This window comes from Gymnodraco acuticeps, unplaced genomic scaffold, assembly GCF_902827175.1.
Source record: "Gymnodraco acuticeps unplaced genomic scaffold, fGymAcu1.1, whole genome shotgun sequence".
Lineage (NCBI taxonomy): Eukaryota > Metazoa > Chordata > Actinopteri > Perciformes > Bathydraconidae > Gymnodraco > Gymnodraco acuticeps.
The window spans coordinates 348,766-360,342 of NW_022990722.1; positions in this window are offsets into that span (position 1 = coordinate 348,766).

Consider the following 11,577-nt stretch of genomic DNA (forward strand, 5'->3'; position numbering starts at 1 on the left):
AGTCCTGTGAGATGTCCTCATGCAGCACAACAAATGTCAGCAACAAGTGTCTGTAAAACCATGAATAAATCAACAATTACGTGTTACAAAAAACACCATAGCAAAACTAGTCCTCAACAGTTATCATTGTGGCGCCCTGTGGTCTATTGTGAGGAGGACAGTTACAGAATTAACTGAAGAACTTGATACATTTAGCCTTAGTTGCACGTTTATTTGCATTCCTCCTGACTCATGATATAACAATATCATGGTATTTATCACAGTGAAGGTTGTTAATATAACAGTTACCATGCTCTTATGTATATCAATACTGCATCTTCTGATGAAGAGTTAATACGAAGTTTTACAAAGTTACTCTTTAGAGCTCTGCTATTAATTACAGTACAGTTGCAGGCACCGAGAAGAACGCAATGTGCTCCAATCTCAGAGGCTTTTGCTGTGTGAATATATACACATCTGGGAGTCTAGCAGTGAAATTACTAGTATCAGTTTAATGAAATACCTTTTTATGTTACATTTTCTGGTTATCCTCTAGAATTGACTTCCTATTTCCTGCTTATTCGACACCAATCACATTGCTATACCAGCAAGCCGAGCCTCAGTGTCTCTTTCTGCACCTCCACCAGTAATCTGACCGTGACATCGGCTTATTTCACATCCTCCTCGTCGTCCTATCCAGTCACACTTTCACCAGAGGTCACCTAACCTTATTCAGTGTGACCAAACAACAGTTAAACAATACTAAACCTATTATGAAAAAAATAATGATAATAACAATAACACCAAAGTTATAAGAGCTAACGTAGCCCGGTGGGGAATCAGCTGTGTTAGTGCAGCTGCCGTTCTGCTCTGATTGAAACGCTTGAATGTGCCGTGACCTCGATGATGATGAAAGATTATCAAAGCAATTTCTGCCTCTCCATCTTTCCGCATATTAACCATGACCCAAAGTGAACTTGCAGACAGCACATCATTCTGTTTCCTTCCTTAGTGTTTATCTTTGGGACCTATAAAGCATGTTCACTGACAGGTAGCTTCAAACCGAGAGACTGCATCACTACATATACAGTAAGTGGCCATTAAACTCAAATGCTCAGTGGTTTATGTGATGTTTGTTTCCTTTTGACAGCTATATTATTAACAAGGCCATACAATCATTACATATGTCAATTTGGCAATCTGCCAGGGGTTCTAGTGTGACTTAAAAGACTGTAAAGGTATACAATGAACAGACAAAAAAAAAGACAATTCTAGTCTAGCTTCATTGAATTAGCCGTTCTTGTTGTACGTGTGTGACGTGTTCGGGAAATACAACCAAATCCCAAAACGACTTCTTACTGATCCAGTACAGAGCTGCTTTCTCAAATCCCACAGCATCTCCGGCTTGGGTATCGCAGTTTTTTTGTTGCCAAGCTATCCTCACTTGCCCTACCTGACTCACAGGTGGCTCCGAGCCAAGTCTGACAGGCTGCTGGAAGGAAAACCTGCCACCATCTGGAACATCACAGGAAGCCAGTATAGCAGCCAGCTCAGCCAAAATGTTGCATTGTCTGTCTGTCTGTGTTTCTGTCTGACCGTCTGTCCACCTGATTCGCCGATTAGCCTTATTTAACCTGTGTTCACCTGTTCTTCTTTAGAGCTTCCTAGAAACCCAGCTGCATTTAAGAGGCTCCTTAAAAAACGAGTTACATCCAACCTTTTTTTTCTGCATACCATATCAATTGGTTTTTCAAATAAGAGGAGGCATATTCTCCTGGATTCACTGGTAAGGTTCATCACTATGCAGAACACATGATAGTTTGTGGTACAGAAAAAAAGGTCCATAAAATTGCATACTACCATTAGTATAATTTTCAGTATATTTGATTATGAATTTGCCTTAATTTCAAAGGTCACAGCAGGTATTGAAGAAGATATTACAGACAAACTACATTCCTGTATCTGACAGTGATTGCTGATGCCCAAAATGAGACTCTGATTGTAACCATATATACTTAGAATCACATTCTTAGATTACAAAAGTCAATTTCGGCACAACCTATATTGTTTCTGTTGTCATCTTTAATTCAACAGAACTACAGGACTAGAATTGTTTTATTTTTCTATTTTGAGATGTTTATATTTTAGAATGGTTTATTTCTACTCTTTTAATTTGTTATTATGTGCAATGCCTTTTTTTGTTTTATGCCGCTGCAACAACAAAAAGTTCCCAAATTGGAATTAATAAAATACATCTTATTTTAGAAGAGCTGTAAAATTATTTTCTAAGCAATTACATGATGGAGGATTTATCAAAGATCTTTCACATTTTAATTGACCTTTATTTTGGTAGACCCAGTGGCGTATATAATCATATTCTTTCAGATAATGATCTGAAACACGTGTGGGGTCGAAAAAACCTGTATGTTCCTATGAGGACATACAGTATGAATGGTTACATCTTTGTGTTGTTATGTTGAGAAATCATCTCTGGACTCATTATGCAGTGTCGTGCAAGACATCTGCTTCCTTTTTATATAAAGTCTGGTATATTTGATTGCATGCAAGCAGCATATGGAGCGAATTAAACTGCAAAAAAGCCTTTTACTCTGGATTCATGATGAATAAAATTGCAAGGGCTTCTAAATCTGAGCAGAGCTGGTGTTAAAGCAGCCGGATTTGGCACCCCCTCGGTAACTTTGGATAGGATGGTCATAATATCACGGAAATCACACTGTTGTTAGTTCCTTCTTGTTTGACAAAACAAAAGCAATTTACTCTGAGCCTATCAGGTGAAAAATTAAATGAGGACTTTTTAATCTGGCAGAGCTGGTGTTATGGCTGCCAGGATGGTCATAATCTGAGCCTATCAGGTGAGAAATTGCATAAAAGAAACAGTTAAAATGAAATATACTCTAACTGACTTTACATATGAACAACTCTGACATTTAGTTCAAAGGCTTTCAGTATTCTCATGATTTTCTCTTAGCTATTCCCTATTAATAAAATGTATAAACAAAATCTCTACTTGTTTGTCAAATGTGCAAAAACAGTGATGTATTTACAAAGAAATGTGTTTGTCTTCAAAGTTTATGTAAAAAATAAGCTAGAATTGGAAAGAACTGTGACTTACTGTGAGATATGAAACAGGCACTGTCTCCTGATCTTTAACTCACCGCAGAAATCTTAATTTGTTTCCTCTTAAAATGAAAAAAATCTAAAGAGTCCAGTCACGTGGCCGTTTACTCACCTCAGAAGCCTTCATGGGAAGCAGCCAGGCGTTTGAGGTACTGAGTTGAAGTCTTGCTTTCATCCTACAGGGGGGAGTGTTACTCTGCACGATGGGAAGCGGAGAGATGGAGGAGAGGGCATCTGAGGTGAGTGCCAGGGTGGCAGCCGCAGAAGGGTAATCGATTTGATTACCCTGCTGGTGGTTTCAGCTCTGCCTCTATATCTCTCTCTCTCTAATTTTCCCGAGCTGTGATGTGACTCCTCTCATTATTTTCAATCAGGTATGTAGAGGTTTGAAAAGCACTGATAAACACAGCAGTTCTTTCCCTGCAGGAAGACATTGTATAGTGTTGATTATATTGTGGGTTGTTTTAAATCATTGCTTGTCTTGTGGGAGAAAATGCCCTTGAGATGAGGGATCTACTTTAGATTATTGTTATGATTCTGCTGTTTTGTCATTTCCACTTGCTTATAGACTACTTGAATGAAAAGTAAACTATATCTAGTGTACAGCATTCTTTTTAAAATTACATTTCTCTCTGGTGCATTTAATTTGATCCATTGACTTTTATACTCAGACCCACATCTATGCAGAGCTTTAATCATAAGGGCTGATGTTAAAAATGCAAGCGCTTCCTTTCTCAGGCAATACATCTGGATAACTGACAGGGTTCTCTCATAAAGAGTCTTTCTATTGCTATGCAAAGGGCAGCAATTCAGTGAAACTGGAAGGACACCAAGGTTAAAGTTAGCTACATCAAATGTAAAGGTCAGCCAACCTTAAGACCAGAATGGACAGTGCTAACTTTTTCTGAATATCTGACCCTGACTTAGGACAGTTTTGACTGCAGAGTTCAATAGACCAGGATCCAGTAGACAAAGGTAAAGCCAATGGCTGTAGTTGATTAGTTAAAGAAAATACGTCATATTATTGCTAAAGGCTTTTCCTTGACAGAACAATGTCCTTATTCAAGAAAGATATTAAGACTGTGCAAATACAATCCAACCATCAACTTATAATAAGCTACACATGTGACAGGAGGGAAGATAATAAGGAAGGAATCAATAAAGCACATTTACTTTGCTTCAAGATAATTAAACCAGCTCTTATCATGGCTGCCACTTCCATACTTCCACTAAAATGTAGGCCTATGTTATTTTTTACGAAAAAGAAACAACACACAATTCTCACATGTGGATATTGCTATTGGCCTCAAAACCAGCAGGGAACCAGATGGAGTTAAAAGCTCCAGAAAATCAAAACAGGACATGGAGTCAACATTTAAGTCATCGAAAGCACAAGCATCTGAGAGGCATATTTGGAATATTGGGAATTATAGTAGCAAAAGCAGCTGTTACAAATCTATTTCTGAATAGCCTTTATAGAAATCAGAACCTTGACAGAATCATCTCATTAAGCTCTAATCATTTATGTAAACATCTGGTTGGCTGCTAGACCAAATGTCACACTGCACTTGATCAGTTAAAACAATTTTAGAGGTTTGTAAAGTCTGTTAAACTTTATTCTCATATTGTATCAATCTTATTGGCGAAAAAACTGAAAGACTACAAACTGAATCCTTCAGATATGACTGTGATCATAAGCTTTTCACCACAGAAATGTTGCATTTCACTGGTTTATTGCGTTATTGTATGCGTAAAATATCTTTGCACACTTTTCAATCTTGCGGGTTATTGACTCTCCGCACGACAACCTACTATTTTCCGTTGCTAGGGTACTGCTGCGCACACTGTCATAATGAAGCACACCTGTGATCAGTTTGACGTCGGCAAATGTGGATACAGTGGGCCTGCTGTCACTATTCTGTAAATATGTACTTCCTAACATTGTCCCTGGACCTCAAACGCCACTTCAAGCCCAGAGTAAGGCTTTCCTTTCCGGGTGCATGTGGACTGCTTGGTAGCTTCACCTGAACAAGCTAAAGGTAAGTGTTTGCTGCTTTTGCTAGTGTGTGATTGTGGGCTATTGTTTGGGCTGTGTACCGTGTGGGCACGCTTCAATGGTAATACGAATCTGCTGTGGATTGTTTGGTTTGTTTGTGATTTTGGCCTCTACTTATTGGCTGAGTTGTTTGTGTTGTTGTTTGGCACTCTACACATTTACCCCTAGGGTTGTTCATGCTGATTTTGTGGTTCCTATTTTCTATTGGAGAAGCTAGGCCTTAATTCACAACATTGGCTTCAATCACTGATTTCTTGCTGATTTTTAAGATTGGCCACATGGGAAGTCTGCTTGTATTTTTGGTATAGGACAGTAGCTAGCAGAACAATTGGGTTCATGGTCAGCTTGCTTAATATTTCTTCATGTCAGAAAGTGCTGACTGTGCCCCTGTTCGGTGGTTAGATTATGGTGGCTGCACTCATATGTTTGAGTGCATCCAAATGTTTGCTGTGTGCTGACTGTGTGCTTGTTGAGTTTGTCTTGGGCCCTGGGATCTAGGTGGTTTATCGCCTCAATTAAACGGTTTCTTTGAGGAAGCCCTGTTGTACATTGACAGGCTTGTGTAGTTCGTTGACTGTTGAATGTTATTTTAGCTTCTAATTGTGACCCTGAAAAATATCAGAACTGATAGATATTTCCAAGTATGCTTCTGTTTATATATGTTTATTGATGCCACCATGGTTTGAGGCAAAAGTGCTATGAAATGTCTCAACTAAGTCTGGTTTAGCTGAGAAACAAGGATTACTATTGAAACACAGAGATGTGTTTTAAACAAACTGTTTGTTTTGCCTTTTGCTAAGGGGTCATGCACTAGCAGCTAACAGGATATGGAACATTTAAATCAGAGCGGAACAAATAAGCACAAATTGGGAACACATTTCTGGATGTCTTTGTACTGTGTCCACGAGCACTGTGAATTATGTTTTATTTCTGTAATTTTGGGAACACGGGGCACTGGGTAGATAATCTACACGACCTCAACAAAAATAGTGTGGGTGGATGTTTGGAGTGGTGTTGAGTGTAACTCAGAGCACATAATAACAAAGCATTAAAGAGTAATCTTACCAATTAACTTCAGACTTGTTCTTCTTTTGTCAACAAAGCCCATTGAAAATGTGCTCTTTCTTCATTCTGTAACATTTCATAGATTCTTATCGGTATATGATATTCAATACAGGAGTTTGCTCATTTACTGTTCACAGGCTTGTTCTTTCAAAAGTTTTCTAAAAGCAGCATAATTTAAAATAGAGAATATCTCCCTGGCATTTTCACAATTTTATGGCTTCTCATGCACTACCTAGTTATTCCATAGGTAAAGTCTGTTGACAAACCGTCTCTGATAAACACGTCTCCGATAAACACCCTTCCTTTAACCCATAACACCAAATAATACAGCTTGGCTGATATGGATGATTGTTTACAGTGTTTTTAGTGCTCTAGTCTACACACTTCAGGGCAAAGATTCCTGGAGGCACCAACCCTCAATGCATTCATCGTGGTTAAGATCATGTCTCCTCATGAAAATATTTAGATTACTTACACTTATGTTTGTCTTTTCAACATGCTACATGTAACCTATGCCTGAATAGTTTATACGTCTCCATAATATATAGTGTGTGGGATGCATTTGAAATATAAATTAAGAACATATCAGTATATACACTTCAATACTTGTACCGCCATTAAAGCTTCCTGTTGAGTACGATAATTAATGGCAATGAGTTAGTCACAGCCAGGTCTACTTTAAATAATTTACAGAATTTGAGTGCTATGTGAATTTAGTGGGAATATATTTTCTTTTTAGAAAATCCCTCGCTTTTTTCTTTCACATATTGTGGGGACTACATTTTTGATGGCTCCTAACATACTGTTTACTGAAGTAAGATTAACTCTTTATGTATACATTTGATTAAAAAAAGCACTAGAGCTTTCTGCATGTCTGATAGCATTTTTCTGATTTGTACCTGACTAATGATTACCTGGCATGCAGGTCTTATGCCAAATGTTTTTTTCCTGCCGGTTTCTCCATACACTGATTTGTTTAAACTACTGCAACGTGTTTTTGTACTTGGCCCCTGATACATCTCACATTGTATATCAATCCATCACTTTCCAGTCTGAGATGAAACGGGAGAGTTAAGAAAGCATGTTTTTGAAAGTTACTGACAACCCACTGAATAAGAATTGTTGAAGTCTGTAATCATATAAAAGCCTGAAGGTATGCAATGTTAATGAATACTGCTTTATGAATATAGCTTAAATGTGGGAGGATAACGGCCTTAGCTTTAATTATCACCTCCAATGAGAAGGCAAGATGTTCATACCGACACCTCAGTAATGACCATGTTTGTTAAATTATATACATCCACATCCTACATGGCACGATATACCGTGTCATAAGTTAAGGTGTGAAAGTTGAAATGAATGCTAGAGTTGTTCAAGTAATAAGCTGCCCTCTCATAACCTACAGTTTCTCCTGAAATATAAGGATGCGGGTTAATCCGGTCTTTATTAGGTGCAATTTTCTTTAATGAGCCAAATATCCTGTAGATTTTAATCAGATTGAAGGGAGCTAATGATGTGAAAGATGGAAGGTTCGCTCATCACTAACTGTCTTTATATCGTGTACAGTTATTAAATGTTTATATACCTCTTGTCAGAAAATGTTAGATAGCTAACATTCTTTACTGTAATTGCTGGTGCGTTGGCAATGAACTGCCATATCCATAATAACAGAGGACGTACGTATATCTTCAATATTTGTATGGGGAAGTCTTGCCCCAATGCAAGAACATACTGAACGCTTTTATGTCTAAGTGTGACTTGGGGCTTACATCCGGAAAAGAAAATGACTGCATGATACAAACAAGAATCATGGGTGGTATAGAGACTATTGATATCCATGGCAGTATTTCCTCCATTGCATAACATGAAGTCATTCCTGTTTTCTATGTTGATTTCAAAGTAATGAGCACAACTGGCAGTATACTCCTAATAAAAACAAATGCCTAACAGGTGTATTCATTTATTGTCGAAACAATCATCTGGTGTTCGATACATTCCTGACTTTCTATACCATGTTGTTCTGAGTGTTTTAATTAACCCTTTGTAGCATAACATCTTAATTTAAGATATATTTCATTTTGAACACTACTGCAGATAATTGGCTCACTTTATAAATTCCACTTTTAGAGTATAAAGTGTGACATTTTGATAATATCTATGATGGAGGGGTGCCATCTAAAAGCAGGAATAGTGCAAACAATGGAAAAAGTGGCTTAGGTGTTTCAAGGTTCTTTATTTGTCATACGAACATAGCTACAGAGTAGTTATGTCGATGAAAATGTTAGGTCACAGGCTTCTCCAACAGTGCAACACAATAATACAGAAAAACAGAAACATATAGTGCAAGTAAATACAAAAAGAAAATACAGTTTAGTTGCTGTCTGCTGTAGGCCTACTTTGAATTCCTTGAAGAACTTTTAAGACTACCAAATAACAAGTTAATCATGGCAGCAGTTACTCCAACCTACTGCTTTCTGTGTACCATTCCAAACTAAAAATTATTCAGATTTTTGCTCATAATGACCAAAAAGACATAATATTGTGTGAAACCTTTAATCAATTCCAAAAGGTTCTCATTGTTTCTCGAGTGTCTATTTTTGTGACACAAGGATGTCTGGTGAATTCGATGGTTTTTAGATGTCATGGAATAAGGAATATATAAGAGGTATCTAAAGATCATGAACTGGAGTATCAAGTTTGTCAATGCCAATACTTTTTGTACCTTGTTTTGATACATTACATTTTTTCCACCTAACATATTAGATTTAACTTTAACATTGTTGCAGGTGCGATTTGGAAATCAGATTTTATTCAAGTGTTTTTTCTCTTGAATCTGTGGTTACATCTATGTCTGATACAAAATTGAAATCTTAATATACTCGATGGTATTCGATGTGACTGTCACAACAAGTCTTCATTATCCCAGACATGCGAGTGCAGTCTGTAAATTGCTGAAAGATGTATGGTGCTTCAGAATCCAAATGAAGTTCCCAGCAGCAATGCTTCATCAGATGCAATGGAGCTATCACGAGAACAGCAGGGGTAGTGAACAGACATTCACTCTAATTATAAATCAACCTCTCGCTGCTCAGTCTGCTCAGATTGCTCTCTCTCTCTCTCTCCCTGTCTGCTTTCTCTCTCGCCCACGTCTTCCTGCAGCCAAATAGTCTGGTTCATCCGAGGTAAATCTGCACTGGGCAAACAATCACCTTCATAGGGATGCAATTTAGCTATAGTTGGAACAAACCAGTGTGCTCCTCTAAAGATGGAGAATTTATAATGTATTTGCCACTTAATAAATATAACCTTAAAGGTAAAATTACGGCTGACACTTTGCCAAATTTGAATACTAAGAGACTTACCTCCTGGAGGGCAAAGAAGTGTAAAGTATTGCCTAAGGAGGATGCCACAGAAGTGGATATCTCCGAGCCAGCATGTTCAGAAATGTCTTTCATCATATCGGTTTGTACTCGGTTGGTCTCAGATAAAATGTCTTTACATTGAGGTTGTTTGTATCAAGAGGAGTCTCTATTTAAAGCTGTTGTTTGGTTAATGAGTTGTTCACAATATTATTTTTTTTCATAGGCTATATATGTCATATTCTAACAATACAGCTGAGGCTTGCTGGAGTTTGGTTAAGTTGGTATGATTAACTGAAATATGGTGGACATTTAAACCTGTTGGTGGCCCTAGATGAAAACTCAGGGCATCAACACATAGACCCAAAATTCATCTTTTGTGTCATTTATGTGAAATGTCAAACCAATCCATCTGATAGTTGTTAAGAGATTTCAATTTAGACCAAATTGTCAGACCAACTGACCAAAAAATCAACAATGCCATAGATGCCCATGCTATGGAAAATAATAGTGGGTCATAAAGTAATCCCTGTTGTTCTGAACATTAGTTTATCTATACAATCAAAGTAACATAGGAAGCACTTTATCGAGCTTTACCTTAATTTCATCTCCTGCATTTGAGATGGTATTAACAGGTCACCATGTCGCGTGATTTCTAATAATGCACTGCGACTATACTATACTATATACTATACTATACCTGAAAGTGCAGCTTCGTAACTAGGCCACCTTCCTAGCCTCAATGATCTTCCTGTCATGGCAGAAGCCAATGTCTAATGACATTTGCAAGCTGTCCTTATTTACAACATACATCAGCTGTGCAATGTAGCATAGGGATCTTTCTTTAGAATTACAAAACTAACATATAACGATTAATGTCTATGTTAATGTTGCGCTAATGTGTAGCTGATATGCTTTGGTAATGCACAACTATTAAAACAAAATCTCCAACATTATTTTTGTTTTTATTAGAGATGTCCCGATCCGATCACGTGATTTTCAAAAGATCGGAATCGGGAGAAAAAAATCGGGGATCGGGAATTTTTAAAATGTTTTATTATTTTATTTCATGTTACAAAAAAAAAATGACCATGTTCCCGTCTTACAGTCATCCTGAGGCCTTAGTTTTGGTTAACAATTACACAACATCATGTATGTGTTGCTTCTTTTGGGCTTGTTTTCATAGACCTGGTTGCTTATTTCTCTCAAATCTGGCAACAGAGTGGGCGCAGTGTCTAATAGTAGCAGTAAGCTAACGAGAGGCTACGTTCAGCTGGTGACTCGGGACAGAGAAAATGTCAGGAGTTTGGAAGTATTATAAAATTGAAAGCGAAGGCAGTGTAACAGCCAGATGCAATGTTTGCAAGAAGGAGGTTCCGCGTGGTGGAAAGAACAGAGCTACGTTCAACACGACCAATCTAATACGCCACCTGAGAAACAAACAACAACATGACGAGTACACAGCGGCCACTCAGGTAACGGCACTGAAACAACCGACACTTTCAGAGACTTTTAAAAGGAAAGAGAAACTGCCCCAGAACAGTGAAAAGGCCAAAAAAAGAACAGCCAAGTTAGCTGAATTCATCGCGTTGGATGACCAGCCGTTATCGGTTACCTTTTTCTCTCTTAATGCATTGCATAAAGATCGGATCGGGAAAAATAGGTATCGGCAGAATGTCAAAATCAAATGATCGGAATCGGATCGGGAGCAAAAAAAGGTGATCGGGACATCCCTAGATTTTATCCAACTTAAGACAAAAAAGGATCAGACTAAAACCAGGAAGAGACCTTCAGGAGTCATCAGTGAAACACAGCAGATAGAAAAGTCACGTTAGCCATTGATACATTTAAGCCCTTTGAGTCTGCGTAACCTAGGATGACCCTTAAAACTACAACTAGTAAACAAGCGTGGCTAGACATTTAATTCAAAACCAAAGCACCAACACTAAACCAACCAAACTCAGTGTTCAAGGGTTGTGT